Below are 9,183 nucleotides of genomic sequence, written 5' to 3'. Positions count from 1 at the left end.
CTTTAGTCCCGGTTCAGGAACCGGGACAAAAGGCCCTTACGAACCGGGACAACAGGCCCATTTTCTACCAGTGAAAGGACACATATTATGGTTACATAGTGGACATATGGGAACTTGATTACGGACATGATTTTAAGGTCCCGTTGTTTAAGTGCAAATGGGTCAATCTATCAGGAGGCGGGGTACAGGTAGACCCACAGTACCGTATGACAATAGTGGATCTGAAAAATCTTGGGTACACTGACGAATCGTTTGTCCTAGCCAATGATGTGGCACAGGTTATCTATGTGAAGGACATATCTACCAAACCGAGAAAAAGAAAAGATAAGGAAGTGAATACATCATACGATGAGCCAAAGCGACACATGGTTCTTTCAGGAAAAAGGGACATCCTGGGAGTGGAGGGCAAGACAGACATGTCTGAAGATTATGAAAATTTTCCTGAAATTCCTCCCTTCAATGTCAAGGCTGACCCAACCATCCTGATAAATGATGTAGATTATGCATGGTTACGGCACAATAAGCAAATGACACAAGCGAAGAAAAAGTGAATACTTTCTCCCGCAACTATTATGATGATACCATGCCAACTTTGTAACACACGAGTATGCTATGCCAACTTTTTCAGAGTTCATTTGAAAACTATGAATTTAGGTCGAATTTTCTCTATAGGTGCATCTATGTTCATGTTTTTAGTAAAGTTAATCACAAACTTGTGATTCACACAAATTTCAAAGAATTCAAATTTTAACTTTCAAATTTGAAAACTAATGGCACTAAGGGAAAGTTTATAATTTTTCTAAAACTAATGCCACTAACAGAAAGTTTATAACTTTGCTGACCTAAAAGCAAAAAGAATTAAAAAATAAAGCAAAAAACAAAAGAAAATAAATAATACAGAAAACAAAACTAAAAAACTAAAAAATAAAATAAAAATAGCAACAATAAGTATTTTGTTGTAAGTAGAATCAAAATAAAATAAATAAAGCAACAAAGAAAACAAAAAAAACTAAAAAAGTGTTTTCAAATTTGAAAACTAATGGCACTAACTGAAAGTTTATAATTTTTATAAAACTAAAAGCAAAAATAATTAAAAAATGAAGAAAAAAACAAAAGAAAATAAATAATGCAGAAAACAAAACAAAAAAAATTGGAAAAAATAGGGACTAAAGGGTTGGTCTTCGTGGCGCTCAGAGTTTGGTCCCACCTCGCCAACCGAAGGGCGCCCACACCGGTTTATAAGCCCGTCCCTCTCTGCCTTGTTGAGCTCCTCTCAAAGTGAAAATAGATGCCCCTATATAGGGAATTTGACCTAAATTCATAGAAATTGATTATGAATTTAGGTTGAATTTTCTCTATAGGTGCATCTATGTTCATTTTTTAGTAAAGTTAATCACAAACTTGTGATTCACACACATTTTAATAAATCCAAATTTAAACTATTCAAATTTTAAAACTAATGGCACTAACAGAAAGTTTATAATTTTTGTGACCTAAAAGAAAAAAGAAATCATTAAAAAAACTAAAAGTATTTAGTTCTAAGTAGAAATGAAAAAATAAATAGCAAAAAAGAAAAAAAATATGCCTATAATATTTGTTATGACTAACTAAAATTACCAAATTGAGTATAATGATAAAACACAGTAATATTAAATAGCAGGAAAAAAATGACTCAAAAATCAAATTTTATAATAAAGTTATTCATAAACTAGTGATTCACACAAATTTTAAAAAATTCAAATTTAAACTATTCAAATTTTAAAACTAATGGCACTAACAGAAAGTTTATAATTTTAAAACTATTCAAACTATTCAAATTTTAAAACTAATGGCACTAACAAAATGCCACCTGCTGGGCCAGCACAGCCTGAATACGACTAGAAACCCAACCATGGTCCAAGATTCAGGCCCGCAGCAGGCCCAGGAGGCCCACAGGCATTGTAGTCTCCCATTAGGCCCGTAAGCCTACAGTTCGGAGGAGTTCGAAAGGGAACACAGAGCAGGACTTATAAACAGGTGCGGGAGCTCTTCAGCTAGCAAGGTGGGACTAAAAATCCCACCGCACCGCACTGCGGCGCAGGCCATTGGTCCCGGTTAGAATCATGAACCGGGACCATAGGGGGGCATTCGTACCGGTTCGTGGCACAAACCGGTACGAATTCCTACCTATGGTCCCGGTTCGTGCGACGAACCGGGACCAATTGCCACTGCTTCCCGCCGAAATGAGACCTTTGGTCCCGGTTGGTAGCACGAACCGGGACCATAGGTGGCATTGGTACCGGTTCGTGCCACGAACCGAGACCAATGCTTCATGTATATATACCCACCACTTAGCGGTTTCAGTTTACATCGCCCATTTCCCCCCGACGCCGCCGAGCTCATCGCCGCCAAGCTGCCTCACCGTCGCCGCCCACGCCGTTGCCCCTGCCCCGCCCCCGAGCCCACGCCGACGCCGTCCGCCGCCCACGCTGTTGCCGTCCGCCGCCCCCAAGCATGCCCTGCCGCACCCCCTGCGCCCCCGAGCCCGTCCGCCGTCCCCGACCGCGCCCTGCCTCGCCGTCGTCGCCGAGCGCGCCCCGCCGTCGCCAACCCCGAGCCCATCCTCGTCGCCGTCGCCCCCGACGCCGGCCGCCCGCGTCTCCTCCCCGATCCTGCCGGGAGAGGTAGCTACCGCCCCATCCTCCCCCATTCCTTCCTTCCCCTTGCAAAATAGTGATATGATGAATTTGATATGATGAGTGAGGGGGGTCATGTGTATGTATATGTAAATTTTGATATTTTTTTGTTCATATATAATGTAGATGTCTATGTATGTATGGAGTGATATCAATGGATGTATGTATATAGAACATTCATAGAAAATATGATGAATCCGATATGACCAATGTCCCCCTCCGGTTCACTCGGGAATACTAACTCTCTCGGATAAAAAAATGTTATCGGGGAGAAAAAAAAGTTCTAGGATCGTCAAGGGGTCGAGAGGGGGTCGAGGGTCGCCGAGGGGTCGAGGGTCGAGAGGGGGTTGAGGGTCGAGAGGGGGTCGACGGTCGCCCAGGGGTCGAGGGTCGAGAGGGGGTCTAGGGTCGCCGAGGGGTCGAGGGTTGTCGAACATGAGAGGAAGAAGAGGATAAAAAAAGAAAACGAAGAAGAAAGAATAGAGGAGTTCTTCTCCTCCATTCTTTCTTCTCCTCTTTTTTTTAGAGGAGAAGAAAGAATAGAGGAGTTCTTCTCCTCTATTCTTTTTTCTCCTCTTTTTTTTTCTTCTTCTCTATTCTTTCTTCTCCTTTATTTTTTCTTCTTCTTCCTCTTTTTTTTATCGGGAACGAGGGTCGTCGAGGGTCACCGAGCGGTAGAGGAAACCCTAAATATCAAGTATTGTTGGTGTGAGATACATGTGGTCGTCGGTGTCGGACACTATATCCACGTCCCACAAGCCACATGTATATATGTTCTCTATGTGTGTATGTGTGTCTATATATATATACATATATATATATAGTGTTACTATTCATCACCGGGGGTGCAGAATAAGTCATTTTTCATCCAAGGTACTCTTACGATCATTTCATAATTAAATTATGTTTGGAATTTAAATAGTAACATTTTTATTGATTCAGTACGTAAAATTTGACATAAGAAAATAAAAAATATAGGTCATAAGACATGAAAATTTGCAGTTTATGTGTATTTTAGACTATGTTTTTACTTTTGTAATTTTACATAACAGAAAATATTTTTTACGGCGATTATATATATTCTTACAGTCCCTTTTTGCGTCAGAAATAAGACAAAACTTAGGGAACGTAAAATTACGGTGCATTGATGGTAAAATAGAGGGGGGTGAAGAATAACTATTCCTCACCCAGGGTGACGAATAGCGTGACCCTATATGCAAAAGATAGATTATGCAAAACATCGATTATCGGGGAGGGGGTATATCGACCCCCCTCGTGTTGAAGTTATCGGGAGGGGGTATATTGACCCCCGCCCCCACGTGTCGAAGAAAACAAAGAAGAAAAAAAAGGAGAAGAAGAAAGGAATAGAGGAGAAGAAGAAAAAAATAGAATATACCCCCCCCCCCCACGTGTCGAAGAAAAAAAAGAAGAAAAAAAAGAGAAGAAGAAGAAAGGAATAGAGGAGAAGAAGCAAAAATAGAATAGAATATATTCTATTTTTTCTTCTTCTCCTCTTTTTTTCTTCTTTTTTTTCTTCGACACGTGGGGGGGGGGTCGATATACCCCCTCCCGATAACTTCAATACGAGGGGGGGGTCGATATACCCCCTCCCCGATAATATTATTTTCCCATGTACGTATGTCGTGTCAATATAAACTCCCGATAACTTCAACACGGGGGGGGGGGTCGATATACCCCCTCCCAATAACTTCAACACCTGGGGGGGGTCGATATACCCCCTCCCCGGTAATATTATTTTCCATGTACGTATGTCGTCATTGTCGATATACCCCAAACCCTTGAAGCGTTGTCGACACTACTAGGAAAAGGGCTAAAGATGAAATTGACACTAATGGCGCACCAGAGAAGTGGTGCGCCACTACTATTTACTAATGGCGCACCACGTGAAGATACGCCATTCGTGTGTAAGACAATAATGGCGCACCAGGCACAAGGTGCGCCACTAGTAAAAAAATGTTTTTTTTTCATTTTTTCAAACATACTAATGGCGCATCCGGGCAAAGTGCGCCATTAGTAGTTAGAAGAACTAATGGCGCACCAACCGTTGAGTGCGCCACTACTGTATTCTTTTTTTTACTTTTTTGCAAAACTACTAATGGCGCACCGTCGCATAGTGCGCCATTACTAGTTCAAACTAGCAATGGCGCACTGTGCCACCGCCGCCGACGAGCACCCCCCGCACCCACCCCCGCTCCACCGCCGCCGACGAGCACCCCCCGCACCCTCCCCCGCTCCACCGCCGCCGACGAGCACCCCCCGCACCCGCCCCCGCTCCATCGCCGCCGACGAGCACCCCCCGCACCCTCCCCCGCTCCACCGCCGCCAATGAGCACCCCCCGCACCCGCCCCCGCTCCACCGCCGCCGACGAGCACCCCCCGCACCCTCCCCCGCTCCACCGCCGCCGACGAGCCACCGCATATATGTTACTCCCAAAAGCATATAAAGTTTGTCAAATTTTGAGCTATGGATATTTAGTTATGATTTAAACAAGTTTGAACATATTTAAACACAAATAAATATCAAACAACATTTTAAATATTGTTAACATGGCAACAAACTGCATATTATTTTTCTACATGAAATTCTGAGCATCTAGCATATGTGACATGTTATATTTGGATGCATGCATAAAAAGATATGTGCAAAGAAAAAATGCATAAAAACAAAAATTGGGGAGCGTGGGAATTGAACCCAGGACATCCCAGTGTGTGTGCTGCGTGTTGACCAGTCGGGCTAGTGTGTGTGTGTTCTGTTTCGGATACGGTTAGGTGGAATATAACCTGAGTGCTCGAACTGTAATAAAAAATTTGTACTGATGGCGCACCTGGGGGTGGTGCACCATTGCTGTCGTCGTACTTATGGCGCGCCAGGGGGAGGTGCGCCGTTGCTAACCCTCCCCCCACTCCACCTGTTCCCCTCTGGCCTCTCTCCCTCCCCCACTCGACCTAACCTTGCCGCAGCCGCCCACGCGCCCCCGTCGCCTCCCTCTCCCCTTCGCCGCCTCCCCCCGAGCCCCGCCTCCCCCCGAGCGCCGCCACCCTCGCCTCGGAGCCACCCTGCCCCAAGTTCCACCAGGAGAGGAGGCCCCACGTCCACCAGGAGAGGAGGCCCGCGACCTTCCCGCCGTCTATCCCCGCCTCCCCCAAGCTCGCCGTCTCCGCCCTCTGTCATCTCCGCCCCGGACACCACCTCCTCGTGGTCAGGTAACCCTCCTCCCTCTACCTCTCTTCTCCTCTCTTCCTCCTCTCCTCCCTCCCGTCCATGCCCTCTTCTTCTCTCTTTCGCTAGGTTTAGGTCAAATCCCTCTCGAATTTAGGTCAAATTAGGTTCAAAAAATTGTGGGAGTAGTGCCTAGCAAACATGAATAATTAGTACTCCATGTGCATTGGAGTACTTGGTACCTGCAAGATTTGGACACACTGAAAAAATGCACTGGACACACTGAAGAAAATTTTTGTGTCCAGTAAGATTAGAGAAAATTTTGTGCTAATGGTGTGCTGGTAGAACGCGCAATTTTTGTTAGTTCGTTGCTATGTCATGATAGGACATTCAGTTGTTTCTGTTGTTCACAATGCTCTGAATTTTTTGTTCACAATGCTCTAATGGTTTGTCAGTGAATGGTGGTGCAATGGTGGCCTCTGTTTCAAATATTTCAGCAACTACTTGACGATAAATAAAAAAGAAGATTTGGGGATGGTAACTCCTGTGTGGTTTCTATTAAATTTAAAATAGTGAGGGTGTCATTTTCATCCATTCATCTCTTTCTCTAGCTTGTCTAATAGTTATGTTTACAATATTACTGCATTTTCTAGAACAGCCACCATACTATAATATTTCATAAGATGATGATATAGTTAAGAATATTACTTAAGGTATGCTTCTGAATATTGTTGTCCACAATGTCTTCTCGCCAAACGCTTATCCATTTAGGAGCCATGGTCATAAGCAGTCTGCTTGAGGGTGGTCTTCCACAACATATGGAATTTATCCATCTAATGTAGTCAATAGATGTTGTCAAGTGATTGTGTCATGGTTTTGGTTCTGTTTTTAAAAAGGAAAGCCAGATGTTCAGGCTTCAAGAAAATATTTTCTTAGAATATTACTGCTAAGACCAAGCTTGTTAATCATGTAACTTGAGAAAATTATTGGAGTAGATCAAATTCAGCCATTATAATGTTTGATGCCTGCATCAACACTTCTCTGTACTGCATGCGGTTGTTATAGTTGAGGGTCAAAAGTAGAGGTTAGCTTTAACATGATTCGCTAGTGCTTTCATCACTTGTGTGGTGATTGTCTTGGTCCTTTTCATTTTTGTCATGGCATTCTTGAGGTGCTGATGTGTCTGAGGGCATGAACCATGATCAGGTTGAGTTCAGATTTCATTAGATTAGATGGATTATCAGAACTTGACGTGGTTTTCCACTTATCTATCTGAATTGAGAAAAAACATAGCTTTTGCTGTCTCTGAGGCAAAACTTGCTACTCCATATACAACTAATACTACTACTAGACAAGATACTACTCCATATACTACTAATACTACTACTGTATTTCATTTCAAAGTTCAAAATGCTGGTACTGAGATTTTCATTTCCAATGAGAGATGTTTTTCCTAGCAGTAGAAAAAACATAGCAACTTCTCTGATGTTATAAAGTTGTTCTTATATGGGTGAAACTTCACTTGTTTTTAGGCTAGTGTAGGGTGTTGCTTCTTCTGTATGGGCCAACTATGTCACAAATAAATTGTTCCTTCTTCTGTATTTGACAAGTAATGACTTGCAAAGATGATGCTCATCTTGCTAGTTTGCTGGGTTATGTCCCCGAGAGGCCCGTGAGTTTGCCGGAATGTCGATTAACTTCCGTTCCGGCAAATTCGGGTACTCCATATGTCCTATTTTCAGCAAAGGTCATGCTGAAATTTTCCGTGAATTTTAGCATGACTTTGCTAAAAATAGGACATATGGGGTACTTGCGACTAATGTTGATTATCTTCTGCTCAAAATTTATGCTGCTATAATGTTGTAAGGGTACTAATTGGTCTCTTCTGCTGCTTATCAGAGACGGGGGGAAGCAGCCACCGCCGCTCTGCCTCACCGGAGTATGAGTTGGATGCTTTCGAGTTCTTGACTATCATACTTTCTTCTTCAGTATCAGCCACGAGGCAGGTATATAAAACGAGAGATCTCCCCTTCACCCATCTCATTATGATAACTCTGTTGTTTGCTACATCACTCCTTGTCCCAGATTGCAGAGGCTTCCTGACGCTTTTATGAAGATGTTGGGTGAAGATCCACCAGATAATGTGAAGCTCCGACAGGCCGGCAGCGGGGTTCGCAGGCTGTGGGACGTGGAGTTGGTGATCGAGGAGGGCCACATGTACCTGTGCCGTGGCTGGGAGAAGTTCTACAGTGCCTACGACCTGCGGACCGGGTACTTTCTTCTCTTGAGGTACGACGATGACGCCACAATGCTCATCGTGAAGGTTTTCAACAAGACTATGTGTCGCATGCGCTACGCTGAAGATGAAGATGCCAGTGCGTTCTGCCTCTTCTTATTCCTCCATATTTGGCTTTGTCCCACATCGATTGTTAACGGTCATTGTTGCATTTGGACAGGCAATGGAAGCAGCAGCAGCGACACTGGCTACAGCCAAAGCAGCAGCGATTATGGCTGTAGCAAAATCAACAGCGATTCTGGCCTTAGCGAAAGCAGCAGCGATTCTGGCAGTAGCGAAGACAACAAGAAGGATGATCTGGACTGGAGTGGGGGAGAAGAGGAGCAGAGTGGGGATGAGGAGCTGCAGGATGACGATGGGCATCAGGCTGAGGATGACCTAGCGCTGGTGGTGGCTGACCAAGGGCAAGAGATGGTGGTGGCTGACCAGGTGCAAGAGATGGTGGTGGCTGACCATGGGCAAGAGATGGTGGTGGCTGACCATGGGCAAGAGATGGTGGTGGCTGACCATGGGCAAGAGATGGTGGTGGCTGAGGGTGGCCTCACGATGGTAGTGGTGCCTGACAATTACCATGCACCGGTGGTGGCGCCGGCGATCCCACAGCTGGGCGACATGACCACGCCAATTGTGGTAGAAGACTACATCCCACAGCTGCCTCCACTGCCTCCACCGCATCGCTGCTCTTGGCACATCAGGCTGAGGAAGGAGAAGGAGAAGAACAATGAGAACTGAACTATGTCAAGTATGTCAGATCTCCAAAATGATATATATATATATATATATATATATATACTTAGTTACCTATTTATCTCTAATATGCTTAGTTACCTATAGGTTAGCTCCAAAATTACTTATGTTAGCACAAAATGATCAAGTTTACATAATAAGCTTATAGTTTTCTTCTTATTCTTCTTCTTATCCAAAATGACATATGTTAGCTTCATTTTACCTAAGTTGGCTCTAATAGGCTAACTTAGAGCTTATATGCTTAGTTTCCTATAGGTTAGCTCCAAAATTACTTATGTTAGCAC

Source organism: Triticum urartu, chromosome 7A, assembly GCF_056163025.1.
Source record: "Triticum urartu cultivar PI428250 chromosome 7A, HENAU_Tu73, whole genome shotgun sequence".
NCBI classification, from domain to species: domain Eukaryota; kingdom Viridiplantae; phylum Streptophyta; class Magnoliopsida; order Poales; family Poaceae; genus Triticum; species Triticum urartu.
The sequence above is the reverse complement of the archived record's forward strand: the minus strand, read 5'-3'. Positions refer to the sequence as shown.